We start from the raw sequence: 24,192 nt of genomic DNA, 5'->3' as shown, positions 1-24,192 counted from the left end.
TGATGAATATATATATATACACACACCATGGGATAATTTCCTAAAGCTTAGCTAGACAAAGATGTTGGTGCTGGACACGTGTACACGCAACAACATTTGTTTCTTGCACCCATCCACCATAATCTCAGCATCAGATCACGGATGGATGGATCCATCGTATAGAGCCACTGCTTCCTAATCTGCTTAGTTTTTCACATCATCAACATCACCACACATATCATGTGATCGAAATGAAAGAGTTTGGATAGACCAGGGTGATCATTCAAAGGGTTTTTCAACAAAATCCCTGGGGTTTAAGAAGAATATATATACTACATTTGGTCAACATTTAAAATGGGTTTCGTTGCTGCTGTCTATGGGCCGGACAGAGACAATGGGCTATCCAACCTGGCTAACTTGAGACCCTTACCTTAACATATGTACCAGGCTTTTCTTATTGAATATTAAAATTACAATCTAGGTTGGATATAGGCAATGGATCTGACCCATTAAAGAAAGGAAAATTTCATCCAAACTATTCAATTGCCCACAAGTACCCAAGGTTCCAATCTTGGTTTTGGATACCCTTGTCATCCGAATCCATTAGGGTGTGTTTGGTTACTTCGGATCTATGAACTTTGACCATTACTTCGGATCTATGAACATACACATCCTAAAAATCTCATTTATGCATTAAAATCAGATGATTCATAAGCGGGTTCTTATAAAACCAATCTTGTAGATCACATCCGTATGGTTAGATTCAAGAAAAAAGAAAAAAGATCCATGAAAATCACTGTTCAAACATTAGTTTTCATGTTTTCAATTCTCATATATGTGTGCTGAGTGTCCATGACGCGTGTGATGAATGCTCAGCGTTCCAAAACGCAAAAAAGAACTTTTAGCGACACTTCAAAACACACACAAAAAAAAAACTTTTACTGCTCGTGCCTCGCTGCGCTTTGCACTTCAAAAGCACCACTGAAGGGAGTTTTTAATGAAAACATGCATTTTTAAGAGAAATATGCTTTCACGTGCGATGGATGGAGCGTGCATTTTGTTTAGGCAGCTATGAATTAAGCAGCTACCACTTATATATATATATATAATATTCCCTATTCAGTTCGTTCAGAAAATTTACCAGCCCTAAGCATATGCCTTTGCCTCATTTTTAAACTTGAGATTCATCGGCCATTTGTTGGCCGGGACAATTTCTTAGTAAATGTACCATGACTCCACCATTCAATAGGGGTGTCAACGACTTAGACCTTCAAGTAACCCAGGTGGGTCCCTTACGTATCGCACTCTGTGGTGCTGTTATGGGTCTTGGGTGCCACTCGAACTATCACAAGAAAATCCAGTCTCCTACATAGATACATAATCCAAACCTGATCCATATTATTGACACAAAAAAAAAATTGGGTTTCCAAACCAACTTCTATCATTGGTCCCTGCATCATAGCATGCCATAATTCGTCAGAATTCATGATTTATTCATTCACATTTCTGGGATTTTAAGTTGTGATCACACTCTTTTGTACTTAAGTAATAAGTATGTTTTGGACAAAGAAGGAATTTATATTCTTCCAATCATTACATACATTTTAAAAGGGGTGTTTTCAAAAGTCTTATTTGATAAAATACATTTCATGTTTTCAGTTTTCTTTTTCTAAAGAATATGGTCTTATTGAACTTTGACCCTATAAACTAGCATCTTCAACCTTAACCTATTTCAACCAAAAATAAAGGTTTTTAGCTTCCCAATGAGCCAAACATCACATGGATCCAATACCGGAGTGAAAACTTATAACCAAAATAAAGTTTTGCATTTCGAAAATGATTTGTTTAAAAAGTAAGGCCCACTTTGATGGATTTTTTGACCTTCCAACACACTAAACCGTTTGTTAAATTGATTTTTAAATATCGAGTTATAGGCATTTTCTCAAAGTATGTCAAGATGGGTATTTGATTAGATCTGAATCTAGATTGACTTATATCGGAGCTAGTCTTATAGACTGGCATTGATCTAAATGGATCGAGTCTTGGTAAGACCATATCTGACCCGATATGGATCCAGATTTGGAGACAGTCTATGAGATTGACAACAACCTTAATGGATCGGATATGCATTGGACCAAATCTGACCCAATCTAGATCAAGATCCATTGGATCAGAGCTAGTCTATGAGACTAATGCCGATCATTATGGGTCTAGATCAGATCTTGACCTAGATTTGTTTCGAGAGGCCCAAACTCAATAAAATCAGTGTCAGTCTGTGCATCTAGCATCGATCTTACTGGATGTGGACCAGATCAAGATCCAAATTTGATCTAAATCTAACCTGAATTTGGGATCGAAAACAGTTGGACACACTGGCACCGATCGGATCAGAGCCAATATAACCATCCGGTGTCAATCCATGACCTGACCCAAATCCGACCCATGTTGAGGGGATCGGAACTAGTCTATTAGACTGACATCAATCCAGTTTGAGCCCGTCTAATAGGCTGGTGCTGATCGATCAGAGCCAATCTATTATACTGATGTCAATCCCAATCATAACCAAATCTCTCTAACCGGCATCGATCTCGGGCAAGGGTTTGGTGGGAAGACTATAAATACCTCATCTTGTGTTCATTTTTATATATCTTGAGCTCTCCACAAGCTCTCTACTTGAGTGTGTACTCGGGTGTAGAATTGGGAACGTCTACCTTTTTCTTTCTTGTCCTTTGCTTCTCGGAGCAATCACACCTAGCGCCCTTTTATCTAAGATAGATTGCTTCCTTATTTTCTTAGGATTTTCTTACATAGTTTGTGAAAAAATTCAGGCGAGCTCCCCGTTGGTAACCAACTATGGAGGAGGAGAGCTCAATGGCTGCTCCAGATCAAATGAGCACTCCCCAAACCCCATCCATGAAGGTGATGGCATGGAATGTTAGAGAGACAGGGAGGAGGTGGATGAGAAAGAAAGATAATTGTGGAGGGCCTCAAAAGACAGAAGTTGGTCATAGCCTTTCTCCTTGACACTAAGATTTTAGAGGAGGCGATACCTATGCTAGAAAAGGAATGCCCTCATATTTTGAGGGATTTGATGTACAATTTTACAACAACAACAACTATGCCTTCATCCCAAAACAAATGGGGTCGGCAATATGAACCAACAAAGAAAATCATTCTGGGTCTTCCACGTGAATCCTTCTCCTCCATTCATTTCTATCCAATGCCATGTCCTCGGTGAGGTTCAAAGCATTCATATCCTTTCCTATCACCTCCATCAATGTCTTCCTAGGCCTACCCCGACCTCTTTAACTAATATATTTTCCCATTTCTCCATCCTTTTAACCGAAGCATCATTAGGCCTTCGCCGAATATGTTCAAACCACCGTAAACGATTCTCTCTCATCTTATTTTCAATGGGTGCAACGCCTACCTTCTTACGTATCTCCTCGTTCTGAATCTTATCTTTTATTGTATTTTCACACATCCATCTCAGCATACGCATCTCAGCTACACTCATTTTTTGAATATGATGTCTCTTGACAACCCAACATTCCATACTATATAGTAAAGCGAGCCTAATAGTCGTCCTATAAAACTTTCCCTTCAATCGCAATGGCATTCTACGATCGCACAATACTCCAATTGCACTCTTCCATTTCATCCACCCAACCTTTATCCTATGATTTACATCTCCATCAATTTCTCCATACTTTTGAATGATAGATCCCAAATATTTGAAATAATCATCCACCGGTATTTCTTGCTCACCAAGCTTCACTACACTTCCATCACTACTTTGTTGCTTACTAAATCGACATTCCATGTATTCTATCTTACTCTTACTCAACTTAAAACCTCTTGCTTCCAATGTTTGTCTCCATAATTCTAACTTAGCATTAACCCCAGCTCTAGACTCATCAATCAAAACAATATCATCAGCAAACAACATACACCACGGCACATTTTCTTGAATTGATCTCGTAAGCTCATCAATCACTATAGCAAATAGGAAAGGGCTTAAAACAGATCCTTGATGTAACCCAACCGTTATAGGAAAATTGGTTGTCACCCCTCCACAAGTGCGAACATTGGTTACTACTCCTTCATACATATCTTTAATTATACTAATGTACTTGAGAGAAACACCTTTCTTCATCATTTTCCACCAGAGAACGTCCCTCGGTACTCTATCGTAAGCCTTCTCCAAATCAATAAAAACCATATGCAAATCTTTGTTCTTCTCTCTATTTCTCTCAATAAGTTGTCTAAGAAGATGTATAGCTTCCATAGTTGATCTTTTAGGCATAAAACCAAATTGATTCTCCGATATCATGACAACCTTCCTCAACCTAGACTCAATCACCCTCTCCCAAAGCTTCATAGTATGACTCATGAGTTTTATACCACGATAGTTTGTGCAATCTTGTATATCACCCTTATTCTTATATAGAAACACCAAAGTACTCTTCCTCCCCTCATTAGGCATCTTATTTGTCCGCCAAATCTTCTTAAAAAGATTTGTCAACCATTATAAACCTTTCTCTCTCAAACATTTCCAAGCCTCAATAGGTATACCATCTGGGCCAACTGCCCTTCATGATTTCATTTTCTTCAAAGTCTCTTCAATTTCTTTCTTTTGAATCTTGCGCATGAAGTCACGATTCATCTCATGAAAAAGAATGGAGAAGTCTCAAAGATCTTGAGCATGACTTTCATTAAATAGCTTATCAAAATAATCTTTTCATCTCTTCTTAATCTCCTCATCTTTGACTAAAACCCTTTGTGTTTCATCTTCGATACATCTAACCATACCCAGATCCCTCGATTTCCTATCTCTCATCTTTGCAAGCCTATAAATATCCTTCTCGCCCTCTTTGGTATCCAACTTGTCATAAACCTCCTTATATATCTTATCCCTCATGTTCCGAACTACTTTTTTAGCTTCCTTCTTTGCTATCATATACTTTTCCAAATTCTCATTATCACGACTCTTACTTAGATTTCTATAACACTCGCTTTTAACCTTAATAGCTAATTTGACATCCTCGTTCCACCACGATGTATCCTTACCTAGCGATGCACCGTCTTTAGACTCACCCAATACCTCCTTAGCCACCTTTCTCATGCCACCCGCTATCTTATTCCACATAGATTCTGAATCCTCCTCGAGACACCAATCAACTTCTTTAACTATCCGCTCTACAAACATTCCTTGTTTAGCTCCTTTCAGTGCCCACCACTTAATTCTAGGATTTATCCTATGTCTATCCATTTTGCGGCATTGTCTAATTCTAAGATCTAAAATTAAGACTCTATGTTGTGTAGCTACACTTTCTCCCGGTATAACCTTACAATCGATGCAACAATCCCTATCTCTCTTTCAAAGTAAGAAAAAATCTATCTGACTCGTATTAACCCTATTTTTAAATGTTACTAGGTGAGACTCCCTCTTCCTAAACCAAGTATTTGCTAAGATCATATCATAGGACAAACCAAAATCTAAAATCCTTTCTCCACTTTCATTTATTTCTCCTATACCATAGCCTCCATGGATGCTCTCAAATCCATCCCTACTAATGCCTACATGTCCATTAAGGTCACCGCCGATGAAAAGCCTTTCTCCATAAGATATTCCTTGTACTACTCTATCTAAATCTTCCCAAAATTGACGCTTAATGGAATCATCTAAACCTACTTGAGGTGCATAAATACTAATAATATTAATAATATTCATACCTAATACTAATTTAATAAGTAAAATCCTATCACCCTTCCTACGGACCTTAACTACATTATTTATAAACTCACGACTCATAACAATCCCTACTCCATTCCTATTCCTATTTATTCCTGTATACCAAATCTTATATCTCCAAGGTTTTATCACTTTTGTTTTCTCACCTGCCCATTTGGTCTCTTGTAGACATAAAATATCAATCTTTCTCCTACACATAACATCTACTAACTCTACCAACTTTCCAGTTAAAGATCCTATGTTCCAAGTGGCTAACTTAATTTTATGGTCTTGGACTAACTTCTTTACCCCCACCCGTCCAACAAAGTGAGGGAACCTTTGCCTATTTGACACCACACCTGGGCGCCGGTGTGACGCGTCGCTTCCAAGCGACGACCTAGCAACCCTTGCCCATTTATCACTGTCTCTGGGCCTATAGAGTACAGTGTGTCGCTCAGTAAGGAACACCCCAACGAAATTCTCATATTGGTTCATATTCATAGGGTATGACTAAGTTTTTATGATGACTGTCACAGACCTACCACAACCCTCCTCCTTTATCCGGGCTTGGGACCGACAGTGTATAACTAAACAGTTAAGAACAGGCGGAGTTTTGATGTACAATTTTAGTAGGATAAAAAATTATAAAGTTGTAAATCACTCTTAGGGCTGTCAACAGGTCGGGTCAGGGTTGACTCGGACTCTCCCATATAACTAAAAGTTGAGTCAGCCTTAATCACTCCAATTTGTTGGCTTGACACCTAGCTAAGATGGCTAGGTTGGGGAAAAGTAAATGTTGAAAAGATCATGGCATCCTCTAGATGAGGGTTATCAAAATTACTAAAAGCTCTACTATATTAATAAACTGGTAGTGGTCTGCCTATCCCCAGCTTGCTCGTCAAAAAAATATAAAAGAAAAAAAAAGGTTGGCCTTTTATTATTATTTTTTGAGAGGCAAGCTGGGGGTTAGGCGGACTCCTACCAAAACAACAGCTGCCCCATGTAGCAGAGGGAATTCGATCCTATGCCTTCAGCTTGACACAAGACCCCGCTTACCACACGGGATACCACCTAGGTGGTAAAGAGATTGGCCTTTAGGGTATGTTTGATGGTTTGTCCAGGGTTGGACAAAATGAACAAAAAAGATGGAACAGAACATTGGTTCTAGTTGTTCCGTAACAACTGTTCCAAGTCCAACATTTGTTTGGACCGTACTCAGATACTATGTTCCGAATGTCTTGTTTGATGATTATGTGCGGACAACTTGGACAGTCATGGATAATGGGTCGAATTACTTCGTTTTAGATAGTATGACCCGAGCCATCCACCAGTTTACATGTTTTAAGAGGTTTATTATGGTTTTTTGCTTGAATATGGATCCAATTACAAAATTACAAATTAATAGGCTCAGCGATATTTTGTACTCAGCTACATGTCAATTCTTAGAATCACATCATGCAAGGCACGTGCAAGTTTGAGCTTCCAAATTGTATGATCTGTGTTGGGAATTTTTTGGGTTTTTTCTTTTCAGATTTATGGTCAGTGGTTTGAAATTAGATTCCAAGGATTACTTGAAAATTTTATTTTGCAGTTAATCACCGGAATATTGTTCGACTGCCAGTTTTAATGAGAGAACTGTGGCTGGAAATGTGGCATGATATCCATCCAGATGCAAAATCAAAGTTTGTCACCAAATGTAACTTTTTATTTCCTTATGTTTATTATTTTTCTGCTGCTTTTCTTAGTGCTCATTATGTTGATCTTAAATGAGCAGCCAGACGTGGACCTTTGAGAGATGCTGAGTGTTACTGGGATTATGGAAAGGCTCGGTGTGCGTGACCTGAACATTGTGAATATCGGTTAGTTCATTTCTTATTTGCAATGACTATTTTAATATTTAATCCATCCTAATTTTCCTGCAAGGCTTCAACATATGTTTGCTGGGAATGAGAAACCTTGACAAGTGTGTTGAATAAGACATGTTTTTCTGGATAGGTAGTCACATTTTCATATCCAGAGGACCTCTGGTTTGAATTCTCCATGTGTACTGAAAGGAGTGGCCAATGAGCTGAGATTCTTGTGAGAAGCTTGGCCCCAGGTCACCAAAACGTGGCTTAAGCTTGCTTGTTTAATAAAAAGTGCCAAGCTCAAGCAGGCTGAGCAATTCCTCATGCAAAAACTTCCAAAAATCAGACCATGGCAGCCAGCACCATGGTAATGCTTATTCCCCAACTAAGTTGCAAAATATCCGGCCAACTAAATCTAAAGCATGTTTCGCTGAAATTAAGTTGAAACATAGTATTCACAATGAATGTGGTAAAAAATAATCTAAGGAATGTAATTCTAAAGAGAAAAAGTTGCAGCAATAACATGATTAGCAGAATAATTTATGCAAAATAAATTAGAAAGCATATCTACAAATAGCAGAGAACCTTCATATGATCCTTTACATAACAACGTTTATGGAAATCTAAAACGTGTTCTTTGGGATAGTACAGGGAACCATGCTTAGATATGCAAGCATGGGACCTCTAGGAGTGTTTCTTAATCTCAAAGAAGTAATCAAGTTCCAAGTGACATCTTCTATCATCATCTTCAAACTGCTGATCAAAACCATAGCAGAAAGTTGGTGCACAAAATGATTAAGAAAAAACCAATGAAGATAAAGGATAAGAACTCATACGAAATACAAATGACCCCCTTGAAGTGAAAAAATGAGCAATAACTATACTGTCGATGAATGCACTGATGGATGATATTTTGACAGAGACCAACCAATCTCTCTAATAGAACTGGCTGTTCAATATTTCACCTATTCTAGACTCAGAAAGTGCAATTTTTGAGGCCTGACATGCTAGATTGTATTCCCAAACACTAAATGAGACTTGGGTTCTCACAACTGATGTGATTATGGGCTATTACTAAGCAAAAGTTCTTACATCAAGTGGTGGAATTAATTAGACAATATATGGATTTTGATCCTTTGTCAAAGTGGAATCTCCAATTCAATAGTAAATTTAAGAAAATGATGCATACCTTGAGCTTGGCCATGTATCTGCCTCAAGCCATTGCTCCCGATGGAGTTGTTTCCTCCTCCAACAGGAAAGAAATTTTTGAGATACATGGGGTGACAAGAAGCTTGAAGACAGATAGAAGACATAACATATATAACACTTAATGGCTCTTAGAACAAACAGAAACATATGTGTATCAGCTGAGTGAGATGCCTAGTTCTCTTGCATCAGGCAGTAAGAGAAAGGAGATGCAGCCAAAATTTTTGTAAAAGGTAACCTGATTCTGTATGTCTGAACCATTGTATATTTCCTAAAACCAAATATTTGCTAAAGGAAGAATATTCCATAATGTAACTAACTGTACACTTCTCTTTCTTCACTTGGAAGATGATTCCTCTATCACACACTACCATTATAAAACAAAACTTCCTAAAGAAGAGGTATGTACTTCCTTTATGGATTTTATGTTCATAATCTTAGTTGAGCATGGGATTTCTACCAGAGAATCAACTAAGCTGATGCCAAAATGATGCCATGTGCACTTGGAAAAAATCATACAGACGACATATATCAAAGTCTCACTCCAACAAAAAAATGAAGGTGCTTGATATTTCAACAAAAACTAATTAGAATAGTTTCTTTGATACAGCATCAACAAAAGCAATGAGATCACCCATTACAGACTTGAGCTTCAAAAAGAACAAACATCAGGTAAGTTTAAAATAGAACCATTTAGTTATTCCATATTGTTAGAGAGACGGCACTCAAGAATATTTCAGCAAGAAGATAGCAACACACAATATACCGTGGTTCGATCGATATGACCTACATCCACAAAAGGAGCACCTGCCAAGATTGCTGTGTTATATTTCTTAGAATAAGATACACGAGTTTATATAGAGAGTACAAAAAAACAGATTATGTAGTTATCTGTAACAGAAGAGGAAAGGCGTAAATATCTAACATTCCCACCTTGTTCAAGACATGATTTAGAGTGTCCTTGGTGACAACTTTAGTGAATATATCAGCGGGCTGATTTGAACTGGATGTGAAGGGAGTTGATATTTCCTTACTCTGCACTTTATCTCTTATAAAATGACAATCTATTTCTATATGCTTTGTTCTTTCATAAAAAACTAGGTTTGCAGCTATATGAATTGATGCCTGATTGTCACAATACATGGGAGTTGGATTTTGAATCTCAAATCCCATTTCCTTCGAGCCTTGGTCCAGATTAACTCACATGTCGTGCTAGCCATTGCTTTGTATTCGGCTTCAGCACTTGATCTTGAGACCACATTTTGCCTTTTACTTTTCCAAGCAACCGTTTTCCTCCAACAAGAACACAAAAACTAGTGGTGGATTTTCTATCAAGAGCACTTCCTGCCCAATTTGAATCTGAATAGCCAATAATATTAAGATGATTATTCAGTTTAAAGTGAAGGCCTTGTCCTGGAGATTTCTTGATGTATCACAGAATTCTATCGATTGCATCCATATGTACCTTCTGAGGTTTATGCATAAATTTGCTGACTTCACCTACAACATAAGATATATCCGGTCTTGTAACCGTCAAGTATATAAGCTTCCCTATAATAGTCTGATATTGTTTCACGTTTTGAAGTGGTTCAGACTCATCTTTCTCAAGTTTATGATTTACCTCAATAGGAGTGACGATGGGCTTGACTCCCAACTTTCCTATTTCTGTCAACAAGTCAATAGCATATTTTCTTTGAGATAGAGACAATCCCTTTTTTGAATGTGAAATCTCAATTCCAAGAAAGTATTTTAGCCTTCCCAAGTCTTAAATATCAAAGACTTCTTGCAAATATCCTTTTACCTCTTTAATCTCACTCTCATAATTTCCTGTTACTATTATATCATCAACATAAACTAATATAATAGTAACATGATGGGTCTTTCTTTTGACAAACAAGGAGTTATCAAGCACGCACCTTTTGAAGCCCTTGTTTTCCAATGCCTGACTTAACTTAGCATACCACGCTCTTGGAGATTGTTTTAAACCATATATAGCCTTCCTTAGTCTGCAGGCAACATTTAAATCATTTCTTTGAGGATGTCTTGGAGGTATTTCCATGAAAACTTCTTCAGTAAGATCTCACCGTAAGAAGGCATTTTTAACATCTAATTGAAACAAATCCCAGTTCTGGTTGCAAGCGATGGACAATAAGATTCTAAGAGTATTCATTTTCTCTACTGGTGCGAAGGTTTCTGTGTAGTCAATTCTCTCAGTTTGAGAATATCCCTTGCGACAAGTCGAGCTTTGAATCTTTCTATGGACCATCACTTTTGAATTTAACTTTGTACACCCATCTGCATCCAATGATCTTTTTGTTCTAGGGCAAATTCATGATCTCCCAGGTTTCATTTTGTTTACGGGCCTTTAATTCCTTCTTCATAGTTGTTGCCCATCTACTGTCTTTACGTGCCTCTTTATAAGTAGTCGGTTCTCGATATTCAAATATCTTGGCAAGATAAGTCACATAATTTTGAGAAATATTATTGTATTGAATTTGTTTTTCAATAGGATGAGAAACCGCTGAATATGTGACAAAATCTTGCAGTCCGGCAGGCATGCGTGTGACACGTTCTGAACGATGCAAATGCACAATATTTTTATTTTGATCAATACTTGGTGTTTGATCAACATCTTATTCATGTCGGGCATAATTATCTTCAACGTTTCTGACAGTGACCTCATTGTGTGGATCAATATTGGGCAACGTTGGGACATAGGTCATTCTTTCTTGAATCTCATTATGATGTTTTTCAAAAAACGGTTTTTCTTCATCGAATGAAACATCTCGAGATACATAAACTTTATGATTCTGATCATCGTAACACTTATACCCCTTTTGTGAAGGTAAGTAACCAAGAAACATACATTTGACAGCTCTATGTTCCAGTTTGTTCCTATACACTGGCAGTTTCCACACATAAGCAGTATATCCAAAGGTTTTAAGATGAGAGATATAATGATCCGCTCTCTTGAGAACTTGAATGGGCGTTTTAAAATTCACCAATTATGTAGGAAGACGATTTATAGTGTAATAAGCGGTGTAAACGACATCACTCCAGAATTTTTCAGGAACATTCATTTGAAACAATAAAGCTCTTGTTACCTCAAGAAGGTGCCGATTCTTTCTCTCTGCAACCCCATTTTGCTGAGGTGTTCCTACACATGTGGTTTCATGCAACAATCCATGTCTGTTTTTGAATTCTATAAATTTGTCATTAACATATTAAGTACCATTATCAGTTCTCAATATTTTGATATTGCATCCAAATTGAGTTTGCACCATCATATAGAAACTTACAAATTTATCAAATACCTCATCTTTAGCTTTAAGAAGATAAACCCACATAACCTTTGAAAAGGCATCAATGAATGTCAAATAATACTTGTAACCATTGTAAGACATAATTGGGGATGGCCCCCAAACATCAAAATGAATCAAATCAAATTTATGAGAAGACGTACTTTCAGAAATCAGAAATGGTTGCCAGGTCATTTTAGCAAACCTACATGTTCCACATTCATTGCAATCAAAAACAAGATTTGGTTTTAATTTTTGTAGAACACGATTAGATGGATGCTCCAATCTGTAGTGCCATAAACGTCCTTCATTCATTCTTCTTGTTGTCAGCACTTTATTCTCCTTTTCAAGAATGTAAATACCACGTGACTATGTCCCTCTACCAATCATCCTCCCTGTCGTCTGATCTTGAAACAAGACTTCAATATGAGTAAAAATAACACTACAATTTAATGCTTTGGTGATTTTACTAACAAAAAGTAGATTGGTAGTCAATGTTGGCATAAAGAAGGCATTATCAAATTTACCCAGCAATTCCACTTTTCCTACTCCCTTAATATCTATTAAGGATCCATTTACAGCAGAAACATATTTAAGAGAATCGTTAGACTGCACACACTTTAAACACGAAATCTTCCTGGTCATGTGATCGGAAGCACCTGAGTCGACTATCCAACTGGTTGAATCATTTGGATAAGTTGCAAAACAGGAATGTAAAGAATTACCTGGCTCTCTAGTCGCCATGGCTGCCATATTATTTTTAGCCAAACCAAGATCCTGTAGGATTTGTTTCAGCTGTTCCATAGTTAGAAACTCGTTTTTATGCTCCTGTGCCTTTGAATCCGACAGCACCGTATTAGCCTGCTGCTTCATTTGGCTTCCTTCTCCTTTGAAATTGTTTGGTTTTCCATTCAATTTCCAGCACCGCTCCCTTGTGTGATTGTCCCTTTTGCAATAGGAACAATACATCTTCTTCCCTTTAAAATGTTGGGACTCAATCCCATCCTCATCTTTTACTTCAGATTTTGAGGCAACTATATGTTGAGAAATGAGAGCTGACCTGTCACCATCTTGCTTCTTTGTAGCAGAATTCATCACACTACATCGTGATTCTTCACGCATAATAGTAGCACACGCGGCATTTAAGGAAGGTAATTCTGACGACATCAGAATTTGACTTCTAAGTTGTTCATATTGTGAACCCAAACCAGCAAGCATTTGGAATAGCTTTTCTTGTTCACGCCATTTTTTTAAAGAAATGGCATCAATAATCAGTGGGATATAGGAATCAAATTCATCCCACATGCCTCTCAGAGATGCAAGATAATCGCTAACTGATAAGTTTTCCAATTTTAGAGCATGAATATCTTGCTCTAGTTGGTACCATTGAGCAATGTTATATTGTTGTCCATATACATCCCTAGTTGCATCCCATACTTCTTTGGCCGAATCGAGATACATGAAGCTATTGGCAATGTGTGGCTTCATTGAATTTAAGAGCCATGCCATAACCATGTCATCGTGAGACCCCATTCTTCTAGATTGGGGTTGCTTTCAGCAGGTTTCATTTTCCTTCCATTCACATGTCCCAATCTAGATTTGCCGCTAAGGAAGAGCGACACCGATTTTGCCCAAACAGTATAATTCCATCCATTTAATGGGACGATGGTGATCTTGAGAGACGCATTGCTTTGTTCTTGAATCAAAGCAGGTTGAGCTTGATTACCAATCATGGTGGAGGTTTGTGAACTGGTGTTTGTATTGGCCATGGAAGGAGTAAAACAACCACAATAAAAATATCATATATTGAGAGAACGAACCTGTTGCTTTGATACCATGTTAGAGAGACAACACTCAAGAATATTTTAGCAAGAAGATAGAAACACATGATATAACGTAGTTCGGTCGATATGATCTACATCCACGAAAGGAGCACCAGCCAAGATTGCTGTGTTGTTATATTTCTTAGAATGAGATACACGAGTTTATATAGATAGTACGAAAAAATAGATTCTATAGTTATCTGTAACAGAAGAGGAAAAGCAATAACCACCAAATCTTTACATTTGAAGTTGATATGGTCAATCTGCAATTATAGGCAACAAGGTAAATCTTGGGCTGGCATCAAAGACTTTCATCGTTATCACATATGAATACAGATGGAAAGCAGAATGGTTTGTAATTCAGGTGTGCTCCAATTAGAATTCATCAAATGTGATAAAAACAAGAGAAGAGGGATATTGTAAGAAAAACTTCACATGAACACTGCTGAAAGAAAGCAAATAGGAACTATTGAAAATCTACAAAAAAAAATGTGGGGTCTATTGTTGACATGTTGAACATATTCATCAGATTGAAAAGAAAAAAGTTATCAGGATGACAAAAAGGCTATAAAACAAACATACTCCAACTTTCCATGGAACCTTACTGCATACTCATAAGCCGATGGAGGCAATTATGGATTTCTCATGATTGGTATAAACAAGTGACAACATCTACGGTTTCAATTAAAATTTTATTGAAGTTCTTGGGAATCTTAGCCCAATGGTATACAACACAGCTACTTGATTTTCACTTCCCATGCTTTATATACTCTCTTTAATGAAGAACTCCAAAATGGCCATATCTGTCATATCTATCATAGGCTGAATGAAATGAAACAATATAGGTTAGTTTTCAGAGCAATAAATTAACAAACCACCTTCATCACAGATGGGAACATTTGATAATTAAGACAAAAAAAGTTCCATTTTCATAATATGGAAAGCACAATTATGAATCATAAGTCGCTAAGATGTATCATATAAATATCAGGAACTGCCTACAAAGAACAAAACAAAAGTTTTCATATGAAATAGACATATGTAGAACAACACAGAACCACCATATAGCATGTAAATGCAAAGAAATCAATTTTCACTTCCAACTTTACTCAAAAGATACCTCCACAAAATACAACATATTAGCTGCACAAAATCAACCATGCCCTTCAACTCAAAAGATACCTCCACAAAATTCCTAAAGAGCTTCAGCGTCTGCAGCTTCTTCGATCTGGCGATCATGGGGATGAAACACTGCCCGTTGTAGAGCTCCTTGAGGCAGACGCTACGGAGGTTGGTGGCGGCCGATCTGGGACCGATCACCTCGTCGGCACCATCCGTGAGGCCACAAAGGCGCTTGATGGAGAGCTCCTCGAGGGCGGGGCAGTGGTCGACGAGGGCTTTGATCCCCTTGGCACTGAAGATGCAGGATCCGCAGGCGGCCTTCTTCAGAGTGGGGCAATTCTTAGCGAAGGACTCCATGCCGGAGTCCGTCAATTCCCAGCATGCACAGAGCTTCAGGCACGTGAGATTTCGGCAGTGGATCGCGATGAGGACGAGCGCATCATCGTTGATGCTGACGGCCCGATGGTCACACTTGAGCTCGAGCTTGGAGACGGAGTCAAAGTAGGAGAAGGGCGTCGGGACAAAGGGGTGGAGCTCGGAGCGAGCATCGAGGGAGAGGCGGTGGTGGCTCTGGCCTCGATGCGGACGAAGCACCGACGGCAACCCCGCTTCAGAGTCGAGGTGCGCCCGTCCCTGTTACTTTTGTAAAAGGAGGAGGGTAGAATGAAAAGATCATATGTATAAGCAAAGGCGGAGCTGGGGGGGGGGGGGGAGCCCAGTCCTGCCTCCCGGCCCAGTTCAAAAAAAAAAAAAAATTAAAAGCCCAGTCCTAGAGATGGATCCACGAATGGTTTTGGAGTTGCAGCGCCGCTTCCAGGGCACAGGTGTTGCTAATCAGTTGAAGGTATGCACATTTCACATAATATGTGGTTATATAAATTTTGGTGATTGCACTCTTGCTGTCTCTTTCTCAAGGCTTTGTGTTGGTGGCCTTTACCCCCCATTTATATCCACTTGACTTTGTATTGATACTAGCTCATATCAGAGAGGAAGAAACAAGGATGAATTTGATGTTCAGGATTTATTTTTTGTTCTACTTTAGTCAGTTAATCTATGTATCTTATTGATTATATCCATTCTTTGTCCCCTATTGTATGCTCTTGCTGAGCAGTGGGGTCTATATTTGTAACAAGAGAGATGATTTCTGCTTCCGCTCCTCACATACCTGAGGAAGCATCAATCTTGTGCAACAACAACAACAACAACTACGCCTTCATCCCAAAACAATTGGGGTCAGCGATATGAACCAAAAAAGAAATTCATTTTGGGTCTTCCACATGAATCCTTTTCCTCCAATCATTTCTATCCAACGCCATGTCCTCGGTGAGGTTCAAAGCATTCATATCCTTTCCTATCATCTCCATCCAAGTCTTCCTAGGCCTACCCCGACCTCTTTTAACTAATATATTTTCCCATTTCTCCAACCTTCTAACTGGAGCATCATTAGGCCTTCGCCGAATATGTCCAAACCACCGTAAACGATTCTCTCGCATCTTATTTTCAATGGGTGCAACACCTACCTTCTTACGTATCTCTTCGTTCCGAATCTTATCTTTTATTGTATTTCCACACATCCATCTAAGCATCCGCATCTCAGCTACACTCATTTTTTGAATATGATGTCTCTTGGCAGCCCAACATTCCGTACCATATAGTAAAGCGGGTCTAATAGTCGTCCTATAAAACTTTCCCTTCAACCGCAATGGCATTCTACGATCGCACAGCACTCCAGTAGCACTTTTCCATTTCATCCACCCAACCTTTATCCTATGATTTACATCTCCATCAATTTCTCCATACTTTTGAATGATGGATCCCAAATATTTGAAAAAATCATTCACCGGTATATCTTGCTCACCAAGCTTCACTACACTCCCATCACTACTTCGTTGCTTACTAAACCGACATTCCATATATTCAGTCTTACTCTTACTCAACTTAAAACCTCTAGCTTCCAATGTCTGTCTCCATAATTCTAACTTAGCATTAACCCCAGCTCTAGACTCATCAATCAAAACAATATCATCAGCAAACAACATACACCACGGTACATTTTCTTGAATTGATCTCGTAAGCTCATCCATCACTATCGCAAATAGGAAAGGGCTTAAAGCAGATCCTTGATGTAACCCAACCGTTATCGGAAAATTGGTTGTCACCCCTCCACAAGTGCGGACATTGGTTACTACTCCTTCATACATATCTTTAATTATACTAATGTACTTGAGAGAAACACCTTGTGCACAAGTAGAAAGCATCAATCTTGTGCACAAGTTGAAAAATGCAATGTTAGTTCTCATACATTTACGCTCAGGTGTTATAAAACAAGTAGATTAAATATGCTATCTTAGCTTGTTTGGATGTGAGTGAAGGCAATGTTATTGAAAATGTAATTAGTTTCTCATCTATTTAGTGGTTCATCTTGCGTGAGCCTAGAATTTTCATAAGCGGTTCAATCATAGTCACAGATATTGACGATATTTTCAAAATATTGCGATATTATTGTTGTAAATTCAGCAAACGATAATTAGGTAAAATATCACCAATTTGATAATATCGCAATATTATCATGAGAATATTGTGATATTCTCGTGATATTATCAATTAGTTTTATTGTATTTATTTAGTTTTTGCATTTTAAATATGTTTTTTTTTCTTTTATATTTTTGCTTGTTTCTTTTATTATTTATGTATTTTTTGTCTAAACATGATGTTTTCTTACTTATTTTTGTTATTTTTTATATTTTCAAGTCTTAAGATTTTCCTGAGATTTATCACCAAACATGTAATATCACAAGAAATAGCCTCGCCGAGATATAGCCGATACCAATATTTGCGACTAAGGATTCAATTGAATATTTGGCACAAGCAAAACCCTAGCCTGTAAGTGGCCATTTTTATTAATAATTGTAGCCATTTTTTATTTTATCTCAAAAAAAAAAAATTTTGGGCGCTGCCCCCGAACCCCCGACTATCACACCAAAATTTTTTTTGCTACACCCCTATTTGCCCCCCCCCCCCTTCACATGAATCCTAGCTACGCCCACACCCCTGTGTATAAGGATGCTGTGGACGCAATCCGCCACATCCAACAATTGTTCAAAATCACCGTTCTCAGCGAGATTTTTGTCTGAATCATGCTGGAAACAGTGCATCAAACATACCCTTATAGTGCTACTTATGGCATCAGGTCAGGGAAACCTGTGACGACTGTTGATGTCATTCATCCCCAACAATGAACTGCACTAAACGACCATAGATGGATTGCTTATGTTGCAGGTGGGCCCCACAAAAAAATCTTTTGCCATTGATGTGGCATCTATCATTAGGGTTGCAAACGGATCAGATCCAAGTCAGTTAAATACATAAGAAAGGCAGATGTGAATCGGGTCAGAACAGCCAAAAATTATAAAATGTCCATACTGGATCCCATCTGTTTGCATCAATGGATGGCTGAGACAAAAGTGAACATCATGGTTGTTTAATGTCGTTCATCGCGATGAATGAACATATCATAGTCACCAAAAGAGGGGCAAAGCTAACATGAAACTGAGTACTGCATTATGCTAATTACTTTGCATGGCCAATCTCCATGAAAGTATATATTCTTGCTCCCCACATAAATCTAAAAGAAACAAACCCAATGTCCAATAACGATGAGAGGAAAAGTTGGCTATGTGACCATTATAGCGGGTCCCACAAGAACTCAATGGCCACGTGGGTGCAACGTGTGACGTTAATGTCCAATCGTGAACTCACACGTGTCTCTCCAAAATAAAACAAATTTTACTGCCGTGCAAGTTACAGCATTGGCTTCCATTGTGGGGGGTGTATGTGATTAATAGACAAGGATCTTTCACAGCTATACATGAATGAGTGTTTCCATTTATATATTTAGCAGATTTATGCAGCTGTGGCTAACCAGTTGCCTCTTAAAAGGTGGGGCTTGCTAAATCAAATGGGAACCCTTGAAAAGTTTGTTTCAGGTGAATCTGCCCCTGTGTGAAAGAACTAGAGTAGGACTCTTGCTGTTGAGGAAAATACTGGATGTTAAGTTCAAGAATGACAATCCCTGATAAGGTAAACACAAGCGTTATGTTAGAGGGCATTAGATTGTGCGGACAGCAGCCTCTGCAGGTCTCCGTTGTCCGCACCCCATAGACACACCCTTATGTAAGCATCTACACCTTTGATCCATCTCTTGTCATAATAATTGTGATGAAAACTACACTCTTGTAGATGAGACCATACCCTGCAGCGAACAACATAGCCCATTTATGTTTTCCAATGTTGTTGTCACGGGATAATTTTTCACGTGATTGTGGTGCTAGGCGAACCCAACCTGGCAAGCCGAACAGTCCAAAGCATTGCACATCACCCATATGCGACTACCAAAATGATCATTGGCGCAATGCATCAGCACCCATGTGCAGCTGCCTAGACGAATGTTCGGCCTTACACACCACCTCATGTAAAACGATTTAGCTCTAGCCATGACTCCACACACCACCCTATGCATGACACCATAGTACTCTTCATGAATGTGCAGAAGTTGTTATCATCCGAGTTTTGAAGAGGGGGCGACACTAACGCTCATTTGAATCAACAACAATGTTGCGCCACCAAGGCAGCGACGCAGTCTCCTGAAAGCGTCACCCAGGAAACTTGTTGGTACTTCACAAATGAAAAAAGGTAGTTACCGACCCCAGCCTTGCGACCAGTTATATGTCCTAGTGAGCAATGCTACCCAGATCACTCAATGCCTAGGCACTAACTTGCTCAGTCTTATGTCACCATGCATGGTTGGAACCACCTAATATGATTCTTGAGAGAATTAACCCTAACTCACACATACTCCCGTGCATACCAAATGCTACATGTGGGATATTCTTATCCTTAGTTAAGAGGTACTTAACCAAATCTCCAAAGGCATCATCCAGTCTGTTGGCTCTACACAATGCAGAACAATACACCACGTCTTTGCTACTACACAACATTATACCAACATCGATATTGTTGCTCATTGCATGGAATGCTGCCACCACACGTTACTGATAATCCAATGCATACCGCCTGCTACTATGCTCGATGCATTTTTCACTCAATGGTGCTTCACAATGCCCTTGTCACATTCTGACCCTTGCAACACTAGACAATGCATACACATCTCTTGCTAAACGCCTATCGTCTATCTGAACGTTGAGTGCCCTCTATCACCTACATGATTGGTGTTGCAAATGATGTTGCTTCATGACATCAACTGCATAAGACAACATTTATCTACATCGAGACTATGCATACACATTGGTTCACAAATACTAGGTGTCCTCCTCCACCCGCATGTCCAATAGTGCCTACGAGGACAACCTATGACATTCTCTTGCGCCCAACTCTTTGACATTTTCATCGAAGTTGGTGCTAGTAGGAATATGGTCTTTACTCAAATTGCTAATTTTTCTTTGCACTTATCGTTTTGGTTTCATTTTGTCTTATTCCCTCTCCAACTCAAAGCTCTCACTTCAAAAGATCCAACTTTAATAACGAAGCCTTTCTTGCACGTATGCTCCTCTCACACAACCAATATCTTTCCAACTTTGGGTGCCCCCTTTGCCCTAACTTCACCAACACTCAACACACGCGGCCCATACACTGGTCACCACATGAAGTCAATTTCAAAGGTTTTTTCCATTAACTTCCCCTGCAAGCTCTCATCGACCTTTCACTTGTCTCAATCACTTTAGGTTTCATCCATTCTACTTATCAGATATCCCCAACATGGGATATACCTATATGCCACTCCTCGAGGTGTCTCTAGTTTGTCTTGAGAGCCAACATTTGAGCGATAGCTAGAGAATTTGCTTTGTGGTGCCCTTAACACCACGAGTGACAACTGAGCATTCACCTCGTGTTGTCCTCAACACCATGCCCTCCTTATCCCTAGGGCACTCTATCAGCATTTTCACTATCACAATCCCCTCACCAAAGATTGGTGAATATGCTGCATATTTTTGCACACTTCCCTATCAAGTTGTCCCTCTTTTTGAGTTACTTTTGAACAAATAGCAATTTCTTTACTGAATCCTTAAAACTTTACGCACCCCAAATATTTGGGAATGCCTCTTGCCCATGCAAATATCAACTAGTGCCACTCTCAAGCACCTAAACTTTCATCTCGTGGTGTATTTTCTCGGCTTTACCCTCTTGTCCTCATAACTATCAACATGTTATGTCCATACCACGACACACCTCAACTCACTTCAATAATGGTCTATCACTCTCTCATAGCCTACTATTGTTGTTATGGTTTGAAATCAGCTCTAACTTATTTTGATATTCTTTTGACTTTAGTAGGATTTAATATTTCAAATTTTTACTCCAATAGAGTAGTTGTAGAGGGACATCAGGTCTTGATATTAGTTTGTGATCCATTTATTTTTTAAGTAGTGAGCCAGATCTATATGGAGCAAGATCCAAGAGTCATCCTCAACCTTTGTTATATTGCTCATACTATGATGACGCCTTAAGATCAATACTCAAAATCCAAGATGCCACATTATTCTGCATGAGGGTAATTTCAGCTTATGTGAGGCCTAATATACTGATGTGAAAGCTTAAGTGGCTGGATTTATGATGGAAAAGTTAAAAGACACATGCCCTCTTCCTATTCAAGTAAAAGAGAAGGATATAAGTCTCACAAACATGGCACACAATAAAGCTCCCTACAAGGGGAGAAACTTTCGTTGTTGGCGAAGACACTTGACACAGAGAAAAAAAAGGAAAAAGGAAAATAAAAATTAATAAATTAAAGAAGCCATAAAGTCAATAAGTGGGAGCCACCTTGTGAAGGGGAAAGAAAAAAAAAGAAAAGAAAAATGGGAACATCCCCTACTTTCTAAATTGGGGTAATGTCTCCCCCTTCTCTATCTCTCCTACTTTCTATTTTTTTATCACATAGGTTCATCAAAGTATGTTTAATTTTTATTTTAATTATGTTTTCAGTAGCCTTGTTAGGGTAACTAGGACCTAGTTAGGGAGAGACCCCAGTTAGGATAGCTTACTCGCTCTCTAGTCTAGTTCTAACTACCAGTTAAAGCCCTATTTTGGCAGTTAGAGGGTGTATGACAAATTTGAGTTAGAAGTTCTACTTTTTATTAGAGTTGGATCCAACCCATGACATTCACTATATAAGTTGGTCTGAGAACCTCTTTAGAATTATGGAATAACAAATACTGGAATTGATTCCCCTCTCTCTCTAGTTGATTTTCTCTCACTCTCTATGGATGTCCCTCTCTTGATGATGACTCTCTCTCCTCTCTCTCTAATGTTTCTCTGCTCTCTCACCTCTCTCACATTTTTCTGTCCTCTCTCTTACTAGGGTGTGAGTCCAACCCCTAATGGACGGCTGGTCAAATCGTTGCAAGGGCCCAATCCCTTCTATCTCCCAAGCGTTATCCAAAGGTGATGCTTGAACTGGTGAGCCGACAAAGTGTTGCCCTACAGTCATGATTCTATTGGTCCAACCCCTTGCTTATCTTCTCAAAGGTATTTTAGAGGTGTTCCTAACCCATCATAACCTCTGGATACTAGTTGCATTGTCCCAGAACCCGAGACTACCTAGAAGTCCAAAATTACACCCATCGGCTAAGCGTTGTTCACGTACCAGAGTTGTTCTAACTTTCAAAACCGACCTATACCATCTTTATTGTCTCAAACGTATACCAAACCTCAACCTATGTACCAGGACTTGTCCACATCATATCCAACCCTGGACCAAGACCTTGCCTCAACCTTTGTATCATAGAACTCAAACTTCCCAAAACATGCTTACCCAATTTAGCCGATTGGATTCGCTTGGACTGTGAGACCATTCCACGCCATTCCCCAACCTATATACGTGACCCAAACCATATCCAACTATCATAGAGCGAGCTTTGTACATGGCCCTAGGCAGACCCTAGAATCCTTGGTTTGAACACGAACTCATTCGAACCCAAGATCACAAAAATCCAATCTGCCAAGTCTTCTGAGGCTAGACGCAGCCCATAACCCACATGTTTGAGGATCAAAACTGCATGCATAAAATTTGGGTCGTAACAACTACCCCCCCAAGCCCTGAATCTAACAATTTTCCTTTAAACAAAATTGATGATTGCCTCTTACTCCCATCATGTTTTGAAAAAAAAATTGATTTGAGGGGTATCTTATCCTTAAAGGAGTCACCACCCATTGACCTTGCACATTGACACACTTTGCACCACATTTGTCTTCCTAGGCTCTCGACACTTTAGTACTTGTGTCATTATTCAATCTACACACAAGTCTTTATTCACTTATCATGGTTGATCCAACACACACATCAGGCCATAACAACTGAGAGACATGCTTATTAGGTGCTTTCTATCACCTCTCGGTTGCTTCTCTAACTCCACAACACGTGCATACCACAAATATGTCCCATACCATGTTTACATGTGCTCAAACGCCACTACATCTCGTACTGCTTGCATGCTTAGTTATGCTGCAAAACTGATTTACAACGCTATTTGCCACCCAACTCTTCGACTTTTATTGAAATATGAACCACATAGAGGAGGGGTCTCATATTTTTTTATCATTTTTTCTTATACTCAACTTTGGTTTTCCTCATACTTAACATCCTCAAATTCTCAATCCAGCTTAGTCGCTCAAGCCTTCATGCCATCCCAAGCCTCCTCATACTGGGCCTAATGCATCTATGCCCTACCATATTGTGCAATACTCTTACTTGGGCCCTATCGATTGATGACTTAAGTTGTCCCTCCAAATTCTTGCAGCTACTCGTGCTATACTGAGAGAAATACATCAATTAGGGACTTTGTCTTGTTCTTGAGCTCCATCACTTGACACTCCACTGCCTTAAACACTCCCAAGACTATCTCAACCAATGCTTTCAAGGAAGCATTACCGACCACTTCCACTTGAGGTCCACCAACCATCACCTAAGTGTAACAAACTGAGTATTATAGTTTGCTCCACCTAACAACCGAACTCCAACAAAGACTCTCCTCAGCCTTGGGCACTCCACTACATTCCTACAAGTGCAAGTCCCTAACACAAGAGTCGATCACTCTGCCACTCCATATGCTAGCACCACAATATATGCACCTCAACCGCATGCTCATGGCCTAACACGTGATGTCAAG

The 24,192-nt window shown here is 39.0% G+C and overlaps 1 pseudogene across 1 annotated transcript; it reads right to left on the bottom strand.

The window, feature by feature from the left end:
* Positions 1-8,087: 8,087 nt before the first annotated feature.
* Positions 8,088-23,985, bottom strand: LOC149816207 (F-box protein At1g47056 pseudogene; annotated as a pseudogene). Its single transcript, XR_016427752.1, has 3 exons — positions 23,851-23,985; positions 15,071-15,643; positions 8,088-8,316 (listed from the first exon to the last, which is right to left on the bottom strand). The product of XR_016427752.1 is annotated as an F-box protein At1g47056 pseudogene (transcript).
* Between the last annotated feature and the right edge of the window lie 207 nt (positions 23,986-24,192).

This window comes from Nuphar pumila, chromosome 14 (assembly GCF_984573655.1).
Source record: "Nuphar pumila chromosome 14, dmNupPumi1.hap1.1, whole genome shotgun sequence".
NCBI lineage: Eukaryota > Viridiplantae > Streptophyta > Magnoliopsida > Nymphaeales > Nymphaeaceae > Nuphar > Nuphar pumila.
The sequence above is the reverse complement of the archived record's forward strand: the minus strand, read 5'-3'. Positions and strand labels throughout refer to the sequence as shown.